The sequence below is a fragment of the Orcinus orca genome, chromosome 13, assembly GCF_937001465.1.
Source record: "Orcinus orca chromosome 13, mOrcOrc1.1, whole genome shotgun sequence".
NCBI classification, from domain to species: Eukaryota; Metazoa; Chordata; class Mammalia; order Artiodactyla; family Delphinidae; genus Orcinus; species Orcinus orca.
In genome coordinates, this window is record NC_064571.1 from 34,672,558 (window position 1) to 34,682,977 (window position 10,420).

Genomic DNA, 10,420 nt, shown 5'->3' on the forward strand with positions numbered 1-10,420 from the left:
CTTGGGCTTTTACTCATCTAGCTAGAACTATGAGTTGGCCAATTCAACAACCATTCTCAAATGTCATCTCATTATCTGACTCTAATATAGAGGCTGAAGAAGCAAAACAATCTCTTTCCCAGACCTCCTTGAAGATGGAGGAGCTATATATAGGATGCAGTTCCGGCTAATGACAAGAATGTGACGGCCTGCTGAGGGCTTCTGGGAAGCCCATACATCTAGGTGTTTTTGATAATGACTTAGTCAATTCAGGTGGTTGGATTTTTCTCTTTTCATCTGAATGCTTATATTTATCTGAATGTTTCCTTAGACATAGACTGAGCACATGACTTGCATCAAAGGTACTTTGAATGGGAAATCCAGGGAGAATTCTATCTCTTCTTATTGATGCCTTAGTCTCTCTATTTCCTCATAGAGACCTTGGAATCCATGACACAATTGTCTTACAGAGAAGGCAAAGGCTAAGGAATTTGAGAACGCTAAAATTTTCTTTGAAATTCTCGGGCAGAGGTGGCAAAATGATCACCTCCAGAATGTTTGTCAGACATTTCCACGTTAGACATACAATATTTACAGGGAGAAACAGAAGGGATTATAGGTAATAGAGTCTCAAAGTGGCAAACACTGAATCTGAGCCTGTATATTCATAATATATATGTGTGTGTTGTGTCTGCTAATTTTTTGCGTAACTTTTTATTGAAGTACAATGTACATACCAGAAAGTACACATATGGTAAAGAAGAGCTCAGAGAATTTTCACAGCAAACACATCTTTATACCTAACACTTGGGTCAAGAAACAGAACGTGAGACTTTCCTGGTGGTCCAGTGGTTAAGACACTGTGCTTCCACTGCAGGGGGCACAGGTTTGATTCCTGGTGGGAGAACTAAGATTCCGAATGCCACGTGGTCAAAACCAAACAAACAAAAACAAACAAAAAAAGAAACAGAACACTACCAGGACCCTAAAACCCCCCTTGTTCTCCCTTCTAATGACTCCCCTGTCGGCCAAGGATAACCACAGGCTACCATTTCTTTCTTAAAAAAAAAAAATGTGTAGAAGTACAAGGTCACCTCTTTTCCTGTTTTCACGTGCTCTCGATTGAGATGGGAAAGTCAGACCTATCCCAGGGCACATTTAATTATGGGAAAATGAAAAGAAAGAAATAAAATCCAGACCAACAAAGCAAAGATTTAGGTTGGCATCGCTCTCCATATAATTGTGATACTGGCAGACACTCAATAAACATATCAGCATTGTTAAAATGATTTATCAGCCAAATAGTTGAATGTAAAATATTATCAATACAGGTGTCATCATTGATCTTTCTTGGGTCTCACTGCTGAAGAATGGGGCCACTAAGATGATTTCAACAAACAATCCTTGACAGGAAACCAAAGGCAACAAGGCACAGGGACAGACAGCTGACAAATGCAGCACGGGGCCATTAAAGCATGTGATGAATTTGCCAGGAAAGTATATATTTGTGCAAGAGGTGAGCTCATATCTCCCATAAATTTGTCAGCCATGACACAGTGTTCTCCGGCTTGGCATGAGTAATGCCTTGCTATTTGCTGCCTTTGTCTGGCTAAAGCTCTATCAGTCACTCCAGGGTTATTTACAAAGAAACATGTCTATCAGTTACAAGGACATGACTTTGCCACTAAAAGATAACAAAAGAGGAAATCAGGCAGTGGCCTCTCCGCGAGGGATGCGTCTTTTCCAGACAAGCTCTGGACTGGAATGAATCAGATGGATGGCAATTGGCCGGGCTGGCCTTGTGCCTGGTGTGACCAGCCTTAGTACATTTATCCACACTGATTAGATTAGAAATTATTAATAGGGGGCTACGGAGTAGAGCAAAAGGTCATTTAGAGTTTAATTCTGTTCTCAGATAACTTCATTTCGGCTGATGGGATTGTTATTGTAGGAGTTTTATATGTTTATAGGAAACAATATACTCAATAATGAAGTCTTGCCTCCTTCTGCAAGGTCAGGAAAGCTATTGTGTAGCTAGATTGAAGTCTTCACAATTGTGTTAATTAAGTAACAGTGATTGGGCTTGGTCTCCTCTTGAAATGCATTTAAGGCCCTAAAAGCTGCTGAGAATGTATTCTTTCAATATAAATATATAGGACAGCAAGTGTGACCAGAAAGCAGCCTGCGATTGAGTAAACAGAAGAGCTGACATGAAGCATTTACTTAAGGCAGCCAGGAGCCTGGTTGGCAGATGTAACTTCTTGCCTCATAAATACAAATATCTTGTCAGTTTAGGATTAAACCTAACAGGTCCCTATTTCTTTACTCAATGCCTGACAAACCTGAAAGATGAAGTTATAGAATTTGATGTTGATGGTACATTATGTCTCATCAGTTATGTTCCTCCCTCCCAGGCCTGCCTGTTTGGGGTAGACGATCAGTGTGCAGTAATAGCCATGCCCTTCTTGGATGAAGAGCCATTTCCTTGGTCTTGTCTGATAGACAAGGGCCACTAGTGACAGGGAGCTCAGATCTGTCCTCCAGTCTGAGCCCCCTTTGGGGGGTTTATAACCTGAACACTGAAATTTGCAGAAGGTGGGTGCAATTTTGTTCGTTTTGAGAGAAAAGATCCCTTCTAAACAGAAAGAAAAGATTTTAAATGACTGTAAATGAAGAGTGCGTGTGTTACTGAATGCAAGTTCGTGTGCCCAACGCACACTGAGGGCAAACAACCCAAAACGTTGGACTTTGGGGCAGAGAAAAGCTTATTGCAGGACCATGCAAGGAGACAGGTGGCTCATGCCCCCCAAAGCCTGAACTCCCTGAAGGGTTTTAGCAAAGCATTTTTAAAGGCAAGGAGAGGAAGGGGCATGGTTGGTTACTGCAAACTTCTTGGTATTGGAATGCTATGTTCTTGCAGGTGTCCACGTAGGTCAGGTCATGATGTTCCTGTAAACCTCCAACAAGACAAATTCTACAACTATTTATCTCTATGTGAATGGAAAAGTGTTATACCCTTAAAGGTCAGAGACTTGAGAATGGGCTATCTTGTATATATCAGGCTATAGTCAACATTCTTAACTGGAAGAAAATGCAGTAGAATACAAAGGTTAAAGTAAAAGAAACAGATCTAATATGGAGTCAGATTTGTTCTTCCCCATTATGGGTTTATAGAAAACAGTTCTTTGCCCTGTTTCTTAAAGACCACAGAATACTTTTGGGTTCTATTTGTAAGCAAATAACTGTCTGTTTGACTCCAGATATATTGATGTCCCACGAAGGGGAATTTGAAGTAAAACTTGGTGACTGATGATTGAGTCTTGTCTTTCGAACTCCCCCCCAAATTCCCCCATCCATACCCAAGAAAACCACTATCGCAGGACAGAACTTGGTTTTCCCATTAGACAGACTGCTGAATAGAAATATTTTCATTAATGTAAATTTTTTCAAATACCCCTAAGGCAGTGGTTCTTGACTAGAAGTGATTGTGTCCCCCAGGGGACATATGGCAATGTCTGGAGGCATAACAACTGGAGTGGGAGGTGCTAATATCAACTAGCGTGCAGACGTCAGGGATGATGCTAAACTTCCTGCAATGCAGAAGACAGCAACAACTATGAGGAATTATATGGCCCCAAATGTCAAGGGCCAGGATTGAGGAACTCTGCTCGAAAGAACCTTTAAAATCAATGAAGAATGAGGACTTGGGAGAGATGACTCTGTCTAGGGAATGAGGTACCATGAGGTACCCATGAGGTACAGAAACAGAGCTTCTGTTTAGAAAAAAATCTATAAATGACATTATAAATAGATACTATATTAGGATTTGAAATATAAAGTATTTCTTTTAAAGCCACTCACTTCAATGAAAACTTGGGAGCCAGAAAAGATATTATTCTTTTTTGTTGTTGTCATTCTAAGATAGGCCACATGGTTTTAGAGTTATTGTGATGTGGAGTAATGTAAAGACTCAAAACCTTTGAAGGAAACATTCAAAAGCAGCTGATGTACTGGACAAAAGGCTGAGCTGAGATCCCAAGCATCTAAAAGCTACACTGCCATTGGCTAAACCTGAGCCTGGGCAAGTGATTTAACCATCTGGGCCTCAGTGGCTATTTCTAGCCAGTCACTGAGACTGAACAGCTTGATATCATTCCTTGACTCTTCCTTCTCCTCCAGACAGCCAACACAGATACTTCTCCTTAGTTTCCCAGCTCACAGTCACGCATCCCTTCCTACACTCCCACTGGCCTGACTTGAGGCTTATGTCACCTCGGGGCTGTTGCAGTAGTTTCCTAGGTGATGTTCTCCCCTCAAACGTGTCCCATAAAATGCTGCCATCTTGTCTGTTTACACCATTACTTTGTTTACATCACTCCTCTCAAATGCCTGTACCGTAAAGTCACCCTTGGTGTGACAACCAGTTCCTCTCTGATCTGCTGGTTTTCTACGCTAGGCTTAGGCACTTTCCCTCCTTAGATCTTTGCTGTCCCTGTCACATGACTGTACTTAATGCCTTCTTCATGATGGCATGTACTAGATCAAGTCTTCCTGCTGAGCCTTGTTCAGAAATACCCTGTGTTCTCTCCCTATTATCTCTCAAGCTTCCTTCAAATCTAAAGTCCCATGGTCTCTCAGAACATTTGCTAAGATTTCCATGATACCTCCATCCTCTAAGCTTATAGGGACCTATGGTTTGCACAATGTATGTGATACTTAACCATATTTGACTATCTAGCTATGAGGCTAAATAATTTTCTTCTCCCGTCATTGATATCTTTCACCCCCCTCAATGACCCAAGGGAAAAGAGACACAAACTACCACAGTGAAGTAGGCTGTACGTGGGATTCCATGGGGAAGGATGTTTTGCACCATCCTCTGGATTCAGTACATAATCATGATTGAATAAAATTAAGACACTCTGGGAGATAAAGACATATTCATATATATAAAAAAATGTAAAGTCTTTCCAGTTAGGCTGTAACCACATCATGACAATCACAATGCGCAAACACTTTGTGTCCTCTGAGCTTTGTCATAGAAAGTGTCTAAAGAATGATTATATGGCCAATGTTATTTTGTACATGCTTTTCTATGTCAAAACTACCAGTATAGTGAAATAAAAGTAGTATCCAGGCTTGGGGGGCTTTTTGGTTACTACAAATCTTTGCTTTAAAAATATTTGTATATTTTTTAATTTTTTTTTAATTTTTACTTATTTATTTTTTGCATTGACAGTAGTTATTGCTTTCCTGATTTTCCTTTCATTTTTCACTTCTAATATGACATTATTATACAGAGGCTGTGACCCTCCATTCTAACAGCAATTGGCACTTGAAAAGAGCTGTTACGCTGTATTTGTCTGTACTGCCTGGTTTTTATATATATGTATATACACACATATATGTATTTTTTTAAGACAAACATCTCTGTTTAAATATATGCTTCTTGTGGTCCAAAAATAAAAGTTTTCTTGACAGTCTCAGTTAACTCTTGTTGTACCTTCCAAAGATAATGGATTCCACTGGATTCCTAAACTTAAATAAATTCCCAGATTTTGACATGGAGTTGGAGAAGATTACCCACGTTGCTTTTTTAGCAGGCTGGCTGGAATATAGATATAGCATGTGGTTGTATGGCCACACATGCATCAAAGTATTCTTTTTGTCTTTTTTCCTTTCAACTTAAGCATAATTGGGGTAAGTGCATGCCAATAGCTTTTACTGGTGCAGCTGTCTGCCTTACTTCATCTGTAAAAGTTTGTTTGCTCTTACCTAATCTGTAGGTCCCCCTCATTTTATCCTTTATGTATAAAAAGGGTAATATCTTTGTCTGTATACTGCAATATTCACTCTAGGGTTTTCAAGTCTCAGCTGTGACATTCTTTTGAAAAAGGGGTTTACTACAGTGAGGTGTGTTTCTTCGCTGTTACCTGATTTGATCTCTTTTTAATCTATGAGTTTGATAATGTTATTCCCCTCAAACTAGAACTCTCACCCGTTAAAAGAACAGCGCAGGTTAATGCAGTGGTTCTCAAAGTGTGGTCCCCAGACCAGCAACATCAGCATCATCTGAGAACTTGTTATAAACGTAAATTCCCAGGTCTTACTTATTGAATCAAGAGCTCTGGGGCTGGGGCTTCCCTGGTGGCGCAGTGGTTGAGAGTCCGCCTGCCGATGCAGGGGACACGGGTTCGTGCCCCGGTCCAAGAAGATCCCACGTGCCGCGGAGCGGCTGGACCCGAGAGCCATGGCCGCTGAGCCTGCGCGTCCGGAGCCTGTGCTCCGCAACGGGAGAGGCCACAGCAGTGAGAGGCCCGCGTACCGCAAAAAAAAAAAAAAAAAAAAAGAGCTCTGGGGCTGGGACCAGCAATCTGGGTTTTAACAACCCTCCGGGGAATTCTGCTTCAAGAATAAGTTTGAAAACTATTGACTTAGTCGTTAACAGTATGAGCCCTGGGGCAGACTGCCTGAATTCAAATAGTTAACTTTCAAGTCACATACCCTTCCTGTGCCTCAGTTTTCTCATCAGTGAATGGGATAATCATGGTATCATCCATCATCCGTATATTGTTGGTGACATTAAATTGAGAAGATACATGGGAAAAGTTTAGCAAGGCCTGGCACCAGGTGTGTACTTCATATGTTTTTGCTATTATTATTCACATTTTGCCCATCCTCTGGTCTTAGAGTACCTCTTCCTCTTTGTCATCTCTCCAACCCGACTGAGCCGGCCTGTTCCTCTCTCTTGAATGTCCCTGCCACCTCTCTTTACCTCTTCATATTTGCCACATTAGGGGCGAGAGAAGCATCTATTTTTCTATAGTCAAATGTTGAGTTTCTCTTCACAAACTAATTTTTTTCCCTGAAAAAATAAGAGTCATGATGAGCACACGTAGAGACAGGGTACAACACATTTAATTTTTCCTCAGATCTGGTTTCTATTTTAACTATAATGTAATTCCCTTATGGCCCGCCTGACTTTTTTTCAGGCCTTGGGAATGTGAACTGGTACTTCTTTTCAACGCTGGTGTAATTGATATATGGGTGGACGGGAGTGTGTTTTCGCTCTGTCTTCAGTGAAGAATCATTCTTGTTTGTTCTAGAGGCTTCTGGACTTGTTATCCTGTGTCATTTCTAACTGGTGCCACTTTTTTTTTTTTTTTTTTTTTTTTTTTTTTTTTTGCGGTACGCGGGCCTCTCACTGCTGTGGCCTCTCCCGTCGCAGAGCACAGGCTCCGGATGTGCAGGCTCAGCAGCCATGGCTCACGGGACCACCCGCTCCGCGGCATGTGGGATCTTCCCGGACCGGGGCACGAACCCGTGTCCCCTGCATCGGCAGGCGGACTCTCAACCACTGCGCCACCAGGGAAGCCCTGGTGCCACTTTTTGACAAATGATAGCAGCAAGGGGTGGTGTGCTACCTCAGCTTCTTATTTTCCTTGAGTGTTTGGATGTAATAATTTTCGAGATGGCCACATGGCTAATGAGACTTGCGCTCAGGAGCTCAGCACAGAGGCAGCTCTCACTAGCCTATCAGAGCCTTCTATGAAAATGTTGGAAGGTGTGAGAGAGCAAGGCAAATGGACATTTGTGTATCATATTCTTTGAGAACTGAATAGAGGATTTACGGTGTTCCCTGACTTGACACACTTCACACTTGTCATGTTGGCACATTGCATTATAGTCTGCTGCCCATGGGGCTTTTGATGATGATTCGGAAACAGGTAATAGATGACTCTGTGCTGTATCCATACATTTGCAGAGAAAGATCCAATATGAAAAACAAAGATACAGTAGAAACCATTCCTATCAACTGAACACAAAAGCCTACCTCTGCTCTCCGTTGTCTTGTTAGTCCTAATGCCCTACCTAGACGTGTATACCATTCTCCAACTAGAGATGGTCCATCTCAAGTAACAAGGTAACCCACAATCTGCACTATTTCTATATGCATATTTTAATCTCTACTTAGGGTATAAAAATTGGTGACAACTATTTTGGCAGCCACAGTGCAATATGAAGAATCCAGCGCACTAAACAATGATATATAGAATGGATAAACAACATTCTATATATAAGATCCTATTGTATAGTGCAGGGAACTATATTTAATATCCTGTGGTAAGCCATAATGGAAAAGAATATGAAAAAGAATGTATTGTAAATATACATATAACTGAATCACTTTGCTCTACAGTAGAAATCAACACAACATTGTAAATCAAATACACTTCAATAAAATAAATTAAAAAAAAAGAATCCAGTGCACTCATGAACTCTTCATTCTAACTCTGACTTGGCTGTGGACCTGCTCTGTGTGCATTTGGATGAACCTCATATGGCAATGTCCCAATTGCTTCATCAGTCACATGGGCACAAGAATTCCTGACTAGCCTACCTCCCAGAAGGAATACATGAGAACTCATTTTGAAAAGTGTAGAAGTGAGAGAAAATCGCCTCTGTGCCTCTGGATGAGGCAGTTGGAATACAAATGTGTTTGCCCTCAGTTTTACAGAAAGCAAAACAAAGCCTTTAAACGGGTGAGTGAGTTTTTTGTAAGTGATGGACAGAGAAGGTCTGGATTTCTGTCTTCTGCTCCTTAGTTGAGCTGCCCTGAGACTACTACCCACCCTCCATGTTCAAAGGGCCACTGCAGGCCTGGGCAGTGAGGAACCAGCAACAGCTACACTGTATTTGAAGTTAAAGGCCTTTTGTCCATCTTTCAGGTGGAATTCTGTAGCAATCCTTGAAAGGGAAGGGCCCCAAATAATGGCTGTTATCAAATTTCCCACTAGCCAATTGAGAGAGAGGCCACAGATGGATTCATTTTTATTAAGAAAAAAGTCTTAATTGGCTATTTCTTAGACAACTAAGTTAGTGAACTGAGAGTCTTACTGGATTCACATAGGTAAGGCACACTATATATTTACTACCTTTTGTGAAATCAGGACTTCCTGTTTGGTATTTGTAGCTCTTTATCTTATGTGTCCTATTTTCACCATTAGAATGTCATTAAGAGCAGAGACTTTGATTTTTACTTCTTTGTCATATTCTCAAATCCCCTAGGTCAATGCTCATTAAATATAGGCTTATAAACTTCAAGTGAAGACAGGTTGAAAATATCTGGAATGAAAGGAAGAGAAAACTCTCTTAGTCTATGGAATTTCGTCTCATCTCACCTCCCAAATAAATTAGGATAATTAGACATTATCTGTTAGAAATGACTGTATATATTCCCCAACTCCAATTTTCTTATTTCCATTTAGGGCTTTTGTAGGGCTGCCTAAGTGTCTTGAGAGCTCTCCTGTTGAACCTAATGATGCTGGAGTTGCTGACAGCTTTGCCTCTGTGTGACATGCCTATAAGCATGCAGTCTAGCCTCTTTTCTTTTCTATGTCACAGAGGTAACACAAGCTTCCTCAGTGTCCTCCTCAAAGGATCTTGAATCAATGGGAAAGTCCTGAAAAACATCTTAAGGGAACATCACAGGAAGCAGGTGACCTGAAGACAGGATTGTGAATTTCTAGACCCACCCATATCTAAGTCTCAGTCAGGTAAGCTCTCTGGTTAGCCTTTGGGTCACTAAGTTGTACCGTTGAGTTCATGAGAAGGGTACACGTTATGTTTAACAGCTTAACACTGGTCTATGTAAATAAGGTGATTTAATTTTTGTATATGCTGGCAATGCTTTTGCATTACTTACCTATAGCTGTGTAACAAATTATGCCAAAATTTAGCAGCTTAAAACAACACCCATATATTATCTCAGTTTCTATGGTTCAAGAATCCAGACACGACTTAGCTGGATCTTCTACGCCAATGTCTCGTACAAGGTGACAATCAAGATGTTAGCTCAGGGGCTGCATCCTCATCTGAAGGCTGGACTGGTAAAGGACCTGCTCCCAAGCTCATTCACATAGTTGGTTGTAGGATTCAGTTACTCTCGGGGTATTGGACTGAAGGCTTCAATTCCTTGCTGGCTATTGGCTGGAGGCCAAATTCAGTTTCTTGCTGTTGGGCCTCTGCAACATGGCAGTTTGCTTTATCAAAACATGGAAACCTAGTAGGCAATAAAGAGAATCTGCCAGCAAGATGGAAGTCAAAATCAGAGACGGGACACCCTGTTTCTTTGGCCCTATCTATTATTAGAAAGCAAGTCACTAGATCCAGTCTACCTTAATGGGAGGGAATTCCACAGGACAAGAGTCCCATGAGATGGGGATTATTGGAGGCCATCTTGGAAGTCTGACTACAAAAGCCTTCCATGTCCGCCTCTATAAAAGAGAATCCATCATGGTTTTTGAATGTGTCTTGAGCACTGGTTTTGGATGACATAAGCAAAATCAATTAATTGTCCAAAAACCTTTAATGGGAGAGTCTGCCCTGTGTCTAAAAAAAATTTTTTTTTTGCATCTAAAACCAATTATTTGAAATTTTG

General features: G+C 41.0%; 1 long non-coding RNA gene across 1 annotated transcript in view; it reads left to right on the top strand.

Moving 5' to 3' along the window:
- Positions 1–9,539, top strand: part of LOC117195578 (uncharacterized) — a 76,005-nt gene extending 66,466 nt beyond the window's left edge. The window contains exon 8 of the long non-coding RNA XR_007471100.1: positions 9,385–9,539. This is a non-coding gene — a long non-coding RNA (uncharacterized LOC117195578). The remainder of the gene's footprint in view (positions 1–9,384) is intronic.
- The last annotated feature ends 881 nt before the right edge of the window (positions 9,540–10,420 follow it).